The sequence below is a fragment of the Triticum dicoccoides genome, chromosome 6A (genome assembly GCF_002162155.2).
Source record: "Triticum dicoccoides isolate Atlit2015 ecotype Zavitan chromosome 6A, WEW_v2.0, whole genome shotgun sequence".
Lineage (NCBI taxonomy): Eukaryota > Viridiplantae > Streptophyta > Magnoliopsida > Poales > Poaceae > Triticum > Triticum dicoccoides.
The window spans coordinates 411210338-411227757 of record NC_041390.1 but is presented as its reverse complement, the minus strand read 5'-3'; positions in this window follow the sequence as shown (position 1 = coordinate 411227757).

Here is a 17420-nt window from a genome sequence, read left to right as displayed (position 1 = left end):
GTAATCATGTGAACTTGATATGTGTTCGATATTTTGATGATATGTATGTTGTGATTCCCTTAGTGGTGTCATGTGAACGTCGACTACATGGCACCTCACCTTATTAGGGCCTAAGGTAATGCATTGTGGAGTAGTTACTAGATGTTGTGTTGTGAGAGTGACAGAAGCTTAAACCCTAGTTTATGCGCTACTTCATAAGGGACTGATTTGGATCCAAAAGTTTAATGCTACGGTTAGATTTTATCTTAATATTTTTCTCGTAGTTGCGGATGCTTGCGAGGGGGTTAATCATAAGTAGGAGGTTTGTTCAAGTAAGAACAACACCTAAGCACTGATACGTCTCCAACGTATCTATAATTTCTGAAGTATTCATGTTATTATATATCATTCTTGGATGTTTTACCATCATTTTATAGCAACTTTATATCATTTTTTGGGACTAACCTATTGACCTAGTGCCCAGTGCCAGTTGCTGTTTTTTGCTTGTTTTCTACATCGCAGGAAATCAATATCAAACAGAGTCCAAACACCACAGAACTTTTTGTGGATTTTTTATGGACCATAAGACATCCAATGGGCCAGAGCAGCACCTAGGGTTGCCCCGAGGGGGGCACAACTCACGAGGGTGCGCCTGGGTGCCCAGGCGCACCCAGGTGGGTTGAGCCCACCTCGGTGGCCTCCGTACCCCCTCTTCGCCCTATAAATCATCAAATATTCCAAAAACCCTCGGGGTAACCCTAGATCAGAAGTTTCACCGCCGCAAGCTTTTGTAGCCATGAAAAAACTAATCTAGGCCCCATTCCGGCACCCCGCGGGAGGGGGAAATCATCACCGGTGGCCATCTTCATCATCCTGGCGGCCACCACGATGAGGAGGGAGTAGTCCACCCTCGGGGCTGAGGGTTTGTATCAGTAGCTATGTATTTAATCTCTCTCTCTCTCTCTCTCTCTCTCTCTCTCTCTCTCTCTCTTGTGTCCTTGAGATGTCATGATCTTGATGTATCGCGGGCTTTATTAATATAGTCGGATCATATGGTGTTTTCCCCTCTATCTTGTTATGATGAATTGAGTTTTCCCTTTGAGATTTCATTTTATCGGATTAAATACTTTTATGGATTTGAGAGCACTTGATATATGTCTTGCATATGAATACATGTGGTGACAATGGGGTATTATATAGATTCACTTGGTATAGGTTTTGGCACTCAACTCGCGGATCCCCGAGGTGACATTAGGGTAATCTAAGCATAGGGGTTGATGCACATTCTCGTCTTTTGTTTCTCCAGTGGAAATCTTGGGTCACTCTTTGAGGGTCTCTCTGTTGGATTGAGTATTATGAATCTGAAAGTATTTGGTGTTATTTTAGTATGAACTCTTGGATAGATCGATCAGAAAGAATAGCTTCGAGGTGGTTTCATACCCTACAAACGATTTATTCTTATGTTCTCCGCTAGATAGGAACTGTGGAGTGATTCTCCATTGCACGTTGAGGGATGGTTATATGATCCAATTATATTAGCATTGTTGAGAGATTGCACTAGCGATAGTACGGACCCTAGGCCTCATTTTCAAGCATTGCATGTAGCGGCCCGACCCAAAATGGATCGAAGTCTCTGTGCTTAAGTGTCATCCCTGGATCGGTATGCTGACACACACAGTACTCGAGGAATTATAACAGAGTTCAATCACACTTTATTACATCGAGGTTCTCAAAAGAATATTTATTCCAATAATATGGCCAAAGGCCATCTTAATAAAAATAACTGCAGAAGCATTGAAGGTAAATGAGTCCATCCAACTCCACGACAAACTGAGTGCAGAACAATGACCTATCGCACCTTTAATCCTCGTCGGAAAAGTCTGCAACATGAGACATTGCAGCCGTGTAGGTCAGCACATGGAATATGCTGGCAATTTCACACCATAGAATAATAATAAATGAAAAGACTATCTCTATATGAAAATTTAGCTGGTGGAGGCTCTAAGTTTTATTTTGCATAAAGCTAATTTTACCCTACAACAAAGGAATATTTTTTTATTACTACTAAGTTAAAATGCCATTATCGAGAAGGTTCTTCAAACCCAATCCCAAAATTCCCAAGTTATTAGTAACCCAATAATTTCATTAAAAAGAGTGATGAGATCAACCAATAATTCACTTCTAGATACTCAAATTGTCCATAACCGGGGACACGGCTAATCATGATTAGTTTGTACACTCTGCAGAGGTTTGCGCACTTTTCCCCACAAGACTCGACCGCCTCCATGGTCGAAAGATCGAGACATAGCCTTTCAGAAGTGTTTCCCCTTAACCTTGGGTAGATCGGTACACCTACTTTCCCGTACATCAGCTAGTCTACCACGGAAAGAGGTCACACAACTTACTCAACTATGCCAGAGCCCATTATGGCTTGTGGCTGCACATGGAAGTTTCTAGGCATGAAATATCTTATGATCCCTTTGAGCCTGGGTGACGGACCTAGGGTAATCACACGGGTACTCCGGGATTCCCCTTGGGCAAGCACTGGTTTCTCCAGGTGCCCCAAACAATCCACCCAGATGTGTTTTAAAGTTGCCACCCTAGGTTATCCCAAAATTATTAACTCTCGCAACTTGCGTGATCACACATACCAATCCCCGTCTACGAGCATGGCTAAGAAATATATGATATAATGAATATTCCCGGGTTGATAAAAGGTCATAAGTTCCTACCACATGAACTACAAAGCATAACCACATGTTCCCAATCCTACTCATGCAATCTTTGAGGCTCAAACTAATGCATAGTAAAAACTAGGTATTGAAAAAATATGATCAAAGTGTGAACTTGCCTTGCTGACGATCGTTGAACTCTAAGGATTCGTAGTAGCAAGCTTCGCACTTTGGATGATCTAACGTAAGCAAGCAATAACATACATAAGCATACAAGCAAAAATCCAAAAAGAAAACAAATGAAAGACTTCAAAAAACTCCAAAACAACAAAATAAAGTTTCTGTACATAACATAATTTTTACAGTAGCAAAAAAATATGTGTGTTTGGGTCTAATAGAAAGTACACATTACGAGCTTCAATTTGCAAAAAGAATCACCTAAAACGGAGTTACGAAACTCGAGTTACTGCCTAACGAAGTTTGAATTCAGATCTGTTTGAATTAAAATTTTAAAATTTTCAAAAATATTTTTCGTTTGGTTCTCTAGATAGAGGATATTTCTATGAAACCGTAGAAAAAAGAATCAACTAAAACGGATCTATAGGCTAAAAGATATACTAGAAACAAGAATTGGTATAGAATCCGAGATTGGAAAAAATACTGGAAAAAGAGAAAAAAATCGGTCAAATGCCAAGTGGCGCCCTCTGATTGGCTGGCTGGGTGCTCACCAGACTTGTCGCCGGCTACGAGGAAGATGGAGGCTACGATGAAGTATGAGTGTCGAATGGTGGAGAGGGGGTCTCTATGAAGACGATGGAGTAGGACACAGAGACGAACTCGTTCTGTACGTGCACCACAGGCTCGCTGGAATCCTTCTGGCGGCGGTGGAACTTGACCTCGTCGGTGAAGTGATCCTGCTACAGAATCGAGAGGTTTGACGGGTCAGAGATATTCGCAGAATCAAAACTCATCCATTGGAATAAGAGGAGAGGCGAATGGCTCACCGGAGGCAGTGCTATCCTTGTTGGAAACGGCAGCGAAGGACGAACTCCGATGAGCAATTGCTCGCGTAGGAGAGCAAGGCGGAGAGGGGTTTCGGTCTTAGGAATGGGGGGATATGCCGTGCTTTTCAGGGTCCTATTTATAGGGGAAGAGGGGGGTCGTACGGGGAGATCAAGGGAGTTCACCGTGGCCATTAATGGCTGATTGCATATGTATGTTTCATGGCTCGGTTCATCCTATTAAAGCAATAACGCTGGGTTCTAATTCCCTGAATGGGTTATTGATAACGCCCTCGACAAATTTTGTGTTGACTCTGGAGTGAAACGGCAAAGAAATTAAGTGGTACGAGAGGAGGAAGTGGTGGAGGCGCCATGAGTGCAGTCTCTGTTCCTGTAACGAACAAAGAGGAGGAAGAAGGAAGCCAGCGCATGCTATGGGCATTAGTGGGAAATTTGGCCCGTGGCTGAGTGGTTTTTTTAATAACAGAAACACTATGGCACCGAAAATACGAATAAATATAAGTCTACAAATGCCAGAAAAATTCACATAATATTACGGTCTTATATATGACCTAGTGAACTTTTATCTGGCCTAAAATGCAAGTTTTCAAAAATAAACTTTTTGCTATGCTAATAAAATAAATTGCAAATAAAACTCAACAAATATATTTTGGTTCCAAATTCAATTTCCAATATTTTCTTTTCTGATTTTGAAGAATTCATTTTATCTTCTCTCTTTATTTTATTTTTGATATAATGAAAATGATTTTTTTGGTGAAACCAAATTTGATCCAAACTCCCAACTTAAAAAAATCAAAATTGGATTTTAGGAAAACTTCCAACTCTCTCTTTTGGTCCTTGAGTTGCTCAAAGTTCCTTGGATCAAAAATCCAATAAAACAAATGGGGCAAAAATGCATAAATCATGGATGCATATGAATGATCTATTATAAACATCCAAATTGAAAATTGGGATGTTACACTGCAATACCGTCTGTGCTCCATTTTATCAACTACTACCTTGCTGTTTTTTATTGTTCTTATTACAAAAATCAATATCTACTATCCACTTGTATCACCATCTCTTCACCGAACTAGTGCACCTATATAAATTACCATTGTATTTGGTGTGTTGGGGACACAAGAGACTTTTTATTATTTGGTTGCAGGGTTGTTTGAGAGAGACCATCTTCATCCTACGCCTCCCATGGATTGATAAACCTTAGGTCATCCACTTGAGGGAAAATTGCTACTATCCTACAAAACTCTGCGCTTGGAGGCCCAACACGTGTCTAGAAGAATAAAGTTGTGTTGTAGACATCAAGCTCTTTTCTGGCGCCGTTGTCGGGGAGGTGAGTGCATGAAGGTATATCTTTATATCTTGCAATTGAATCTTTTAGTTTCTTGTTTATCACTAGTTTGGTTTATAGAAGAAAACTACAAAAATAGAGATTGGGTTACCTCAAGTTGTTCTTTATCTTTATAATTTTTATCTTGAGAATAAGGATTCCGATAATTGTGCTCAATTGCTAGAAAAAGAATTCAACAAAATTTATGGCATAAAAACATTAGATGATGAGCATGATTGCCATGTTGTTAGTATGAACTCTTTGAATATCCAAAATGTAATGATTATTGCACTGGCCATGAGAAAAATGTTTCTCATAAGCATGTCAATTTTTGTGGAGTGGAAAGACTTTGTGAAGACGTGCCTTATAGGGAAGATGGATTTTGTAAGAAGCATAAGCATGATAGGACCAATTTTTTGCTCAAAGTGATAGATGAATTTGCTACAAAATTATGTTCTCTTTGTCCTATTACTTGTGAACTTTGCAATAAGGATGGTCATCTGAATTTCCAATGCATGCTTTTTCATGATTGAATCGTATCCAAATATTGCAATAACTTGATCACCCTTGAACTTTATAATGAGCTTTGTCTATTTTTGGGGAGTGAAGAATTGACACATAAAAATTGTTGGTTTGAAGTATTCGTTCTCAAGGACGACATTGAAACTAATCTAAACAATATCTATATGTTTTGCATGGTAAATTGCAATGAGAATGCTTATATTGCCAACTATAGAAACATGGGAAAACCAATAGAATATAAAAGGAATACTAATGAAAGGGTGAAGATTTCCACTTTCCCTCCTATTGTCACTTATGGTGAATCAGGTAATGAGGAGGAGCTTCCTATCCAATCAATCTCTTCAATAAGAAGCTTGAAAAAATTAAATAAACCCACACATGATGTGTTGAAGAAGACGAAAAGAAGAAAGAATAGAGGTAAAAAGGTATCACTCCCTGATGGTAGCTGCAACTACGTCAGTAATTCCCTGGAGAGGGAGGGATGATGTAGCACATCGACGGTAGGTATTTCCCTTAGTTATGAAACCAAGGTTGTCAAACCAGTAGGAGAACCAAGCAACACAACATCAACAGCCCCAGCACACAAATAAAAACACCTCACAAAGGGGTTGTCAACCCCTTTCGGGGTATGGCGCCAGAAATTCCGTGTTGACGGGAGAAAGTTGTAATAGATTGAAATAATAGATCACAAATAAAATAAAGTGCAGCAAAGTATTTTTGGATTTTTCGTTTAATAGATCTGAATAAAAATGCAAAGGAAAAGTAGATCACAAGGCAAATATAGGAGAAAGAAGACCCGGGGCCGTAGGTTTCACTAGTGGATTCTCTCGAGAACAATAGCAAACGGTGGGTAAACAAATTACTGTTGGGCAATTTATAAAACCTCAAATAATTATGACGATATCCAGGCAATGATCATTACATAGGCATCACGTCCAAGATTAGTAGACCGACTCCTGCCTGCATCTACTACTATTACTCCACATATCGGCCGCTATCCAGCATGCATCTAGTGTATTGAGTTCATGGAAAACGGAGTAATGCAATAAGAACGATGACATGAGGTAGACAAGATCCATTTATCTATGTGGCGGTAGATATAGATCTCATCTTTTTATCCTTAGTAGCAACGATACATACGTGTCGGTTCCCTTTCTTTCACTCGGATCAAGCACCGTTAGATCGAACCCACTACCGAGCACCTCTTCCCATTGAAAGATAAATAGATCAAGTTGGGCAACCAAAACCCAAATACCGGAGAAGAAATACGAGGCTATAAGAGATCATGCATAAAAGAGATCAAAGAAACTCAAATACTTTCATGGATATAAAAACATAGATCTGATCATAAACTCAAAGTTCATCGATCTCAACAAACACACCGCAAAAGAGTTACATCATATGGATCTCCAAGAGACCATTGTATTGGGAATCAAGAGAGAGAGATGAAGCCATCTAGCTACTAACTACGGACCCGAAGGTCTACAAAGAACTACTCACGCATCATCGAAGAGGCACCAATGGAAGTGGTGAAACCCTCTGTGATGATGTCTAGATTGGATCTAGTGGTTCTAGACTCTGCGGCGGCTGGATGAATATTTTGTCGACTCCCCTAGGGTTATGGTATTTTTGGGGTATTTACAGAGCAAAGAGGCAGTTCGGGGGCACCCGAGGTGGGAACAACCCACTAGGGCGCGCCTGGGCCTCCTGGCGGTGCAACCAGGGCCCATTGCCTTCCTTCTGGCCCATAAAAAATCTCTGTAAAGTTTCATGGCATTTGGACTCCGTTTGATATTGATTTTCTGCGATGTAAAAAACATGGGGAAAACAACAACTAGCACTTGGCACTATGTCAATAGGTTAGTACCAAAAAATGATATAAAATGACTACAAAATGATTATAAAACATCGAAGATTGATAATCAAACAGAATGGAACAATCAAAAAATATAGATACGTTGGAGATGTATCAACATCCACAAGCTTAACTCCTACTCGTCCTCGAGTAGGTAAGTGATAAAAATAGAATTTTTGATGTGGAGTGATGTTCATCAAGTCATATCATATTCTTTTCTTTATAGATGGACATTTGGACTTTTATGTGATTCAAAGCAATAGTCTAGTTTTGACATAATAATTTAGATACTCAAGCATATCAACAAGCAACCATGTCTTTCAAAATATCAATGCTAAAACAATTTATCCCTAGCCCATCATGCTCAAACATTGATCAATTCATGAAACACACTCGAATATTAACTACACCTAATACTTGAGCACAATCATATTGCCTCCTAGTTGGTGCTTTTATGAGAGAAGATGGAGACTCAAGAAAAAAATTGCATAGAGTAAAAGAAAGTCCCTTCATAGAGAGAAGTACGGATTTGTAGAGGTGCCAGAGTTCAGAGAGAAAAAATTGAGATAAAAACATTTGGGAGGTGTATCCATCCCACCAACGAAAACGGCTTAGAGTTCCGAACACTTTCCATGCTAGATATTCCATAGGCGGTTCCCAAACAAAAAATAAAGTTTATTCTTTTTTCCACCATAACTTTCACTTTCCATGGATAACCGTATCCACAGGTGTCCTCCATACCAACACTTTCCAAGGAATTTATTATTTGACAACATAAAGTAAATGTTTTTTTGCATTTCGGGACTGGGCATCCCTAATACCTTTGCCTTACTCTCGTGCAATGACAAGTGAATAAACACTCATCTTGAGAATAACACATCTAGCATGGAAAATATTAGCCACCCTCACCACTCTGCGAGCGAAACGAACACACAAAAGAGAAGTTTATTTTGAAAATTAGAGATGGCACATGCAAATTTGCTTAGAATGGCAAAATAATACGGCATATAGGTAGATATAGTGGACTCATGTGGCCAAACTGGTTTAAAGGATTTTGGATGCACAAGTAGAGATCATACTTTTCAAGATGAAGGCTAGCAAAAAGATTGAGAAGCGACCAACCAAGAAACGAATAATCTCATAAGCAAGCATTAAGCATAATTAACACCGAATAATGCACCACAAGTAGGATATAATTTTCATTGCATGATTATTGACTTTCGTGCATGCATAGGGAATCACAAACCTTAACACCAATATTCTTACTAAAGAATAATTACTCATCAACATAACTCACATATCATATCATCATATCTCAAAACTATTACTAAGAATCAAGTTTATTTTGTCCAATGATCTTGATGACATTTTCTTTTACTTTATCCTTCTTGGATATCTATCACTTTGGGACTAATTTTCATGTGTTGCTTTTCATAAGCTCAAACAAATATAAGTGAAGATCATGAGCATAACAAATTTTCTTTCTCTCAAAATAATTTAAGTGAAACAAGAGAAAATTTCTTCAAAATTTTACTAACTCTCAAATAAATCTAAGTGAAGCAAGAGAGCATTTCTTCAAAAATAACAAAGTACACCTTGCTCAAAAAGATATAAGTGAACCACTAGAGCAAGTCCTAGCTCGTAAAAGATTTAAGTGAAGCATAGAGAGCAATTCTAACAAGTCATGACATAATTTTGGCTCTCTCAAATAGGTGTGTCCAACAAGTATTGATGACTTAAAACACAAAATAAAACAAGAAAAGACACATATCATACAAGACGCTCCAAGCAAAACACATATCATGTGATGAATAAAAATATAGTCTCGAGTAAAATACCGATAGTTGTTGGAAGAAAGCGGGGATGCCACTCGGGGGCATCCCCAAGCTTAGTTGGTTGCTCATTCTTGGATAATAGCTTGGGATGCTGGGGCATCCCCAAGCTTAGGCTCTTACATCCTTCCTTCATCCATCGTAAGATAACCCAAAACTTGAAACTTCAATCACAGAAAACTCAACAAAGCCTTCGTGAGATCCGTTAGTATAAGAATAATAAATCACTACTATAAGTGTTGTATCAAACCAATTCATATTTTGTTTTTGTATTATATCTATTGTATTCCAACTTTTCTATGGCAAACACTCATCAAAGAAAACCATAGAGCCTTCAAAATAAGCACACAACACAAAGAAAACAGAATCTGTCAAAACAGAACAGTGTGTAGCAATCTGACTATTTTGAATACTTCTGTTACTCAAAAACATCTGAAGAATTAGGACGACTTGAGAAATTTGTATATTGATCTACTGCAATTGGAATGGGTATTTTATTGCTCACTGGTAAAAAAATGAAAATTAATATCATGAGCGTAAAAGTTTCTGTTTTTTCATCAAGATCAAACAACTATTGCCCGAGAAGATCCTAAAGGCTTTACTTGGCACAAACACTAATTAAAACACAAAAAACACAATCATAATAGTAGCATAATTGTGTAAACACACAAGAACATAAAGCAAAAAGCAAAACTAAATTTTATTCATTGGTTGCCTCCCAACAGGCGCTATAGTTTTACGCCCTTTGCTAGGCATATAGCAAGGATCTAAGTTTTGTCATCTTTGTCCAACTCTTCAATCAAACACTTAGAATCCCTCAAAGATTTAGCATAAAGATTTTCAATAACAACACTCCTGGGAATAAATTCAAAGATTTCATTCTTGCAAAAAGGATCTATCACCACTTCAACAAAATCAAGGTAGATACTAATCATCTTAAGATCTCCTTTATTGCTCTCACTAGGAGTTGCACCCTTATTTTTGGATCTCCTACTCTTTACGGGAGTTTCCTCAATAATTTTAGTGGTAGTAAAAGCCGTGCTTAGATTACTAAAGATTTCTTCCAATTTATCGATCCGAAACGGACTTTCTTCTATTCTTTCATGGATTAAAGTACCCCTTTCTTTTAACAACTTAAAAATATCGCCCGCTTTTGATCCAAGATTAGTGGAAAAATTATGCATCTTTTTATGTATAATTTCCATATGATCTTCGGTGAGCATTTTCTTTTCGATAGCATCTAGTCTTTCCATAACATGCTCAAGAGTCAAAATTGTTTCATTAACCATAAGAGGTGGTGAGCCCACTAAATTTCACATAGCATTAAGAGCATCAAAGGAGGACTCATTAAGAAATTTCCACCGGTAATCGTATCAAGGACGAATCTATACCAAGTGGTGATGCCAACATAAAAACAATGCAGAAGCACAACGGTAGATTGCTTATGAATAGATCTATTATGAGCATTGCAAATTCTATACCAAGCATCTTCTAAAATTTCTCCTCCCCTTTGTTTAAATTTGAGAACCTCGTTCTCGGGAGTGCAAGAAATAGAGTAGGAATTATCCATAACAGCAAACAAGATCTCACACGCAAAAACAAATCCGGGAAGAAAAACGGTGAACAGAAAAAGAGAGGCGAATAAAACGGCAAGTTTTTGTGAAGTGGGGGAAAGGAAAACGGGAGGCAAATGGCAAATGATGTAAATTGCAAGGAGATGAGATTTGTGATTAGGAACCTGGTTATGTTGAAGATCCTCCCCGGCAACGGCGCCAGAAATTCTCCTTGATGGCAGCTGCAACTATGTCGGTAATTCCCTGGAGAGGGAGGGATGATGTAGCACAGCGATGGTAGGTATTTCCCTAAATTATGAAACCAAGGTTATCGAACCAGTAGGAGAACCAAGCAACACAATATAAACAGCCCCTGCACACAAATAACAACACCTCGCAACCCGACGTGTTAAAGGGGTTGTCAATCCCTTTCGGGGTACGGCGCCAGAAATTGTGTGTTAACGGAAGAAAGTTGCAATAGATTGGAATAATAGATCGCAAATAAAATAAAGTGCAGCAAAGTATTTTTGATCTTTTGGATTAATAGATCTGAATAAAAATGCAAAGGAAAAGTAGATCGCAAGGCAAATATATGAGAAAGAAGACCCGGGGCCGTAGGTTTCACTAGTGTCTTCTCTCGAGAAAAATAGCAAATGGTGGGCAAACAAATTACTGTTGGGCAATTGATAGAACCTCAAATAATTATGGCGATATCCAGGCAATGATCATTACATAGGCATCACGTCCAAGATTAGTAGACTGACTCCTGCCTGCATCTACTACTATTACTCCACACATCGACTTCTATCCAACATGCATCTAGTGTATTAAGTTCATGGAAAAATGGAGTAATGCAATAAGAATGATGACATGATGTAGACAAGATCCGTTTATCTATATGGTGGTAGATATAGATCTCATATTTTTATCCTTAGTAGCAACGATACATATGTGTCGGTTCCCTTTCTGTCACTGGGATCAAGCACCGTAAGATCAAACCCACTACCGGGCACCTCTTCCCATTGCAAGATAAATAGATCAAGTTGGGCAAACAAAACCCAAATATCAGAGAAGAAATACGAGGCTATAAGAGATCATGCATAAAAGAGTTCAAAGAAACTCATATACTTTCATGGATATAAAAACATAGATATGATCATAAAATCAAAGTTCATCGATCCCAACAAACACATCGCAAAAAGAGTTACATCATATGGACCTCCAAGAAACTATTGTATTGAGAATCAAGAGAGAGATATGAAGCCATCTAGCTACTAACTACGGACCCAAAGGTCTACAAAGAACTACTCACGCATCATCAGAGAGGCACCAATGGAAGTGGTGAACCCTCCATGATGGTGTCTAGATTGGATCTGGTGGTTTTGGACTCTGCGGCAGCTGGATGAACATTTCGTCGACTCCCACAGGGTTCTGGTATTTTTGGGATATTTATAGAGAAAAGAGGTGGTCCGAGGGGGCACCCGTGGTGGGCACAACCCACCAGGGCATGCCTGGGCCTCCTGGTGCGCCCTGGTGGGTTGTGCCCCCCTCGGGGCACCCCCAGGTGTAACCAGGGCCCATTGCCTTCCTTCTGGCCCATAAAAAATCTCCGTAAAGTTTCGTGGCATTTGAACTCCGTTTGATATTGATTTTCTGCGATGTAAAAAACATGGAAAAAATAGCAACTGGCACTTGGCACTATGTCAATAGGTTAGTACCAAAAAATGATATAAAATGACTATAAAATGATTATAAAACATCCAAGATTGATAATAAAATAGCATGGAACAATCAAAAATTATAGATACATTGGAGACGTATCACTCCCAAATAATGTTACTCCTATTATTGTTGTGCCTCATGAAAATGAATCAAAAATAATTGTGGAAGATGATGCACTTGATGATGATATTGCTTCTATGTCTTATGGCACAATGTCCGAGAGCACTATTGATGATGATTTTGTTATGCCTATTGCTTGTTGTGATTATTATGATTGGGAAGATAATGATACTTCCTATAATCTTGGAAATCTTTTTGGCACCAACTTGGGAAATTATGATGATAGCAATTGTTATACCGTTGGTGCTATTCATACTATTAATGATGAGAGTGATTATGCTTATGATATGCCAAGCCACAAGCTTGGGGATGCTATGTTTGATGAGAATGACATGCTTGAGAATTTATTTGATGCAATCAATGTTTGTCCCAAGCTTGGGGATGCTATGTTTAATGAAGATGATCTTTTTAGGCCCCCTACTTTGAATGATCAAATTTGTTATGATGATTGCATGCCTCCTATCTATGATGAGAACAAAGTTCCTAGTTATGATGATTATTGTGATGATACTTATGTTATAAAAAGTAGTGATGATTATATTTATAAAACTTGTCATAGTTATGATTACCCTTCTCCTGAACATTGCTCTTTTAATGTGGAAACAATTTATAGTATTCGAGTTTCATATGATACCCCCACCATTGTGAATGAGAAGAAATAGTAATAAAATTTCTATGCTCATGGATGATGAAAAGAATGCTTTATGTGGTGGTTATATTGATGAATACATTCATGATACTATTTAAAATTATTATGAGAGGGGAACTTATGATTCATGATGCTCTCTTTATGTTTCAGTTCTTATCTTTTATGCGAGCATCATTGGAATCATCATGCCTAGCTAAAAGGCATTAAAGAAAAGCGCTTATTGGGAGACAACCCAACACTTTTACCTACTGTTTTTGCATTTTTCACATGATTAATCTATTATAGTAATCATGTTTTATAGCTTTTGTTTCAATAAAGTGCCAAGTAAGACCTTTGGGGTGGTCTATGGTGATAGTTGATTTGATCTTACTGAAAAACAGAAATTTTGCGCCCAGAAAAATAATTTTCATTTTTTACAGAAGCATGATAAAATCCTGATTCTTTTTGCACAAGATCGATATACAAATTGACCAGGTTTTCCTAATTTTCAGAATTTGTGGAGTAGCACAAGTATGGTTGATGTCCAGATCATTACAGACTGTTCTAGACAGATTCTGTTTTCAATGCATAGTTTGCTTGTTTCCTAGTTTCTATGGCTTATTTTACTCAATATAAATTGTGGAAATGATATGCTACAGTAGGCATTGTGTGAGAACAATTATGAATCTTGTCTTTGATAGTACCAAAGTGAATGGTTTTCTCTTTATCATACAAACATATCTCACGAAGTTCCGTTAAGTTTTGTGTGATTGAAGTTTTCAAGTTTTGGGTGAGATGTTGATATGAGGAGAATAAGAAGTGACAAAACCATAATCTTGGGGATGACCAAGGCGCCCCAAGGTAATATTCAAGGAAGATTCAAGCAACTATGCTTGGGAATGCCCCGGAAGGCATCCCCTCTTTCGTCTCCAACATTATCGGTAACCTCACTTGGAGCTACATTTTTATTCGTCACATGATATGTGTTTTGCTTGGAGCATCATTTTATTTTATTAGGATTTTCTTTATGTTATTTATAAAATGTTTTGCATCTTTCTTTTCAATAAAAATGTCAAGGATAGCCTCTACTATGCTTATTTTGCAAGTCTGCATGTTGCTGTTTGAAAACAGAAAGTTTATCGCTGTTGCAAAAATTCTCTAGAAAATTGAGAATGTGATAAAATGTTGAAACTTTTTGCAGAATAAGCTCTGATAATTTTTATACAGTGTGGTAAATTTTCGTAATTTTTGGAGTTCAATAAGTATTGATACTCTTGCATTCTTTACACACTGTACTGTTTTGGCAGATTGCTGTTATGTGTGCATATGTTTGCTTGTTTAATGATTCTATTTAAGGATAGGAGTATTAAATATACAGAGGCATTATGCAATGTTGAATAATAATTTTAGGAATTTGCTACAGTAGAGAATGATGAGGTTCTTGCATTGGTTAATACTAACTTATCTCACGAGTTCTTGTTGAGTTTTGTGTGGATGAAGTTTTTGAGATTTAGGAAAACCATGATAGGAGAGGAATTAAGGAGACGCAAAAAGCTCAAGCTTGGGGATGCCCAAGGCACCCCAAGATAATGTTTCAAGAAGTATCAAGCATCTAATCTTGGGGATGCCCCGGTAGGCATCCCACCTTTCTTCTTCAACAATTATCGGTTAGTATCGGTTGAGCCTAAGTTTTTGTTTCTTCACATGATGCGTGATATTCTTAGAATGTAATTTTATTTTGTTTTTGCTTGCTGTTTTTGCTAGCATTCACACTTCATAAATTATTTCTTTTTATCATTTACCTACTCGAGGACGAGTAGGAATTAAGCTCGGGATTGCTGATACGTATCCAACGTATATATAATTTATGAAGTATTCATGCTGTTATATTATCATTATTGGATGTTTTACATTCATTTTATAGCAACTTTATATCATTTTTTGGGACTAACATATTGACCCAGTGCCCAGTGCGAGGTGCTGTTTTTTGCTTGTTTTTTACATCGCAGGAAATCAATATGAAACGGAGTCCAAACACCGCAAAACTTTTTGTGGATTTTTTATGGACCAGAAGACATCCAATTGGCCAGAGCAGCACCTGGGGGTGCCCCGAGGGGGGCACAACCCACCAGGGCATGTTTGGGAGCACATGCGCGCCCATGTGGGTTGTGCCCACCTCGGTGGCCTCCCATACCCCCTCTTCGCCATATAAATCGTCAAATATTCCAAAAAACCTCGGGGTAACCCTAGATCAGAAGTTCCGCCGCCGCAAGCCTCTGTAGCCATGAAAAACCAATCTAGACACCGTTCCAGCACTCCGCCGAAGGGGGGAATCATCACCGGTGGCCATCTTCATCATCCTGGCAGCCACCACGATGAGGAGGGAGTAGTCCACCCTCGGGGTTGAGGGTTTGTACCAGTAGCTATGTGTTTAATCTCCCTCTCTCTCTCGTGTTCTTGAGATGTCATGATCTTGATGTATCGCAGGCTTTGTTAATATAGTCGGATTATATGGTGTTTTCCCCCTCTCTATCTTGTTGTGATGAATTGAGTTTTCCCTTTGAGATTTCGTTTTATCGGATTGAGTAATTTTATGGATTTGAGAGCACTTGATATATGTCTTGCATATGAATACCCGTGGTGACAATGGGGTATTATGTTGATTCACTTGGTATATGTTTTGGCACTCAACTCGCGGATTTCCGAGGTGACATTGGGGTAATCTATGCATAGGGGTTGATGCATGTTCTCGTCTTTTGTTTCTCCGGTAGAAATCTTGGGACATTCTTTTGTAACATCCCAAATTTCCAATTTGGAATGTTATACATAGGTCATCTATGCATATCATATTTTATTGCATTTTGTTTTGCGATCCTAGAAAATCCTAAGCAACTCAAGGACCCATGGAGAGAGTTGGGGATTTCACTATTTTCATATTTGAATTTCCTCGAATATCGAAACAAGGATCATTTCGGTTTTAATTATTTTTTTCTTTGAAAATATTTCATATTAAAAACTATATGAGAGGAGATAACATGACTTCTCCAAAATAAATGAAGTATTGGAGGAAAAATATTAAAATCAAATAAATAATTTTCATTTGGATTTTATTGCTATTTTATTTTAATTAGAAAATTAAGCATTTTTCAAAATTGCATTTTTAGGCCAAGAAAATGTTCACTTTGTTCTAAATTTTTTACTTAGACGATGAAAATTTGTTTTTGCATTTTTACATTTTTACTTTTATTTATTTAGGATTTTTTTCCAACGGAATCTGTTTTTTAACCTTCCGGAGCCAAATTGGGCCGGCCCAGCCGAGCCAGGCCAGGCCCAGCCGCCGCCTTCCCCGAATCTGGCCGGGACACGGGAGGAGCCGCCGCCGCCCGGGACTCCGCCTCCCGAGGCCGAGCCCCTTCCCCACGACATCTCGCGCCCTCCCCCCTTATAAGCCGACCCCGGGGCCCGCCTGGGGCCACACATCGCCACACCCTCCCTCGCCGGAGCCGCGCCGCACGCCGCCACGCTCGCCGCCATGCCGCAGCCCGCCACGCCGCTGTCGCGCCGCGCTGGCCGCCCGTCCCTGCCGCGTCGCGCCGCCGCTTACCCGCGCAGCACCCCGCCCTGCCTCGCCGTAGCCGTGCCGCACGCCGCCGGAGCCGCCGCCGTTCCCAATCCGATCCGCCCGTTGTTTTTTCGGTTTAGGTAAAAATAGGTCGGGTTTTTTAGAAACCCTAGATGCGTTTTTTATTTTATCGGTTCGGTTTTTCTCGGTTTAGTTATTTAGCGGACGTCCGTCCGTTCGTTCATTTTACGAACGCATTTCGCCGGTTAGATTCAGACAGCGAACGTTCGTTAGTCTTTTCTTTTTATTTTATTTTCGGCCAGGGACCTATCCACGATTAATTTTATCGTAGATTAGCCCCTGATCTTCAAACCCTCGCTATTTCTTAACCGTTTGTCCAAATCTAGTGAAACCAACGCCAAAATCTTCGTCTCAAACCCCTCTTTCTGGTTAATCAACTTGAACAATGTTTTTGACAAAATAAAATATGGTTGCAAGCAGATTTGATTTCTAAGTTCTTTTGACCGTAGTTTCAATTCCGTAGCTCCGATTTGTTTGAATCTTTTTGCAGATCGAATCTTTTTAGTTGAGTTTTCAGATTCGATCTTCTTATTTGAGTTTTACTC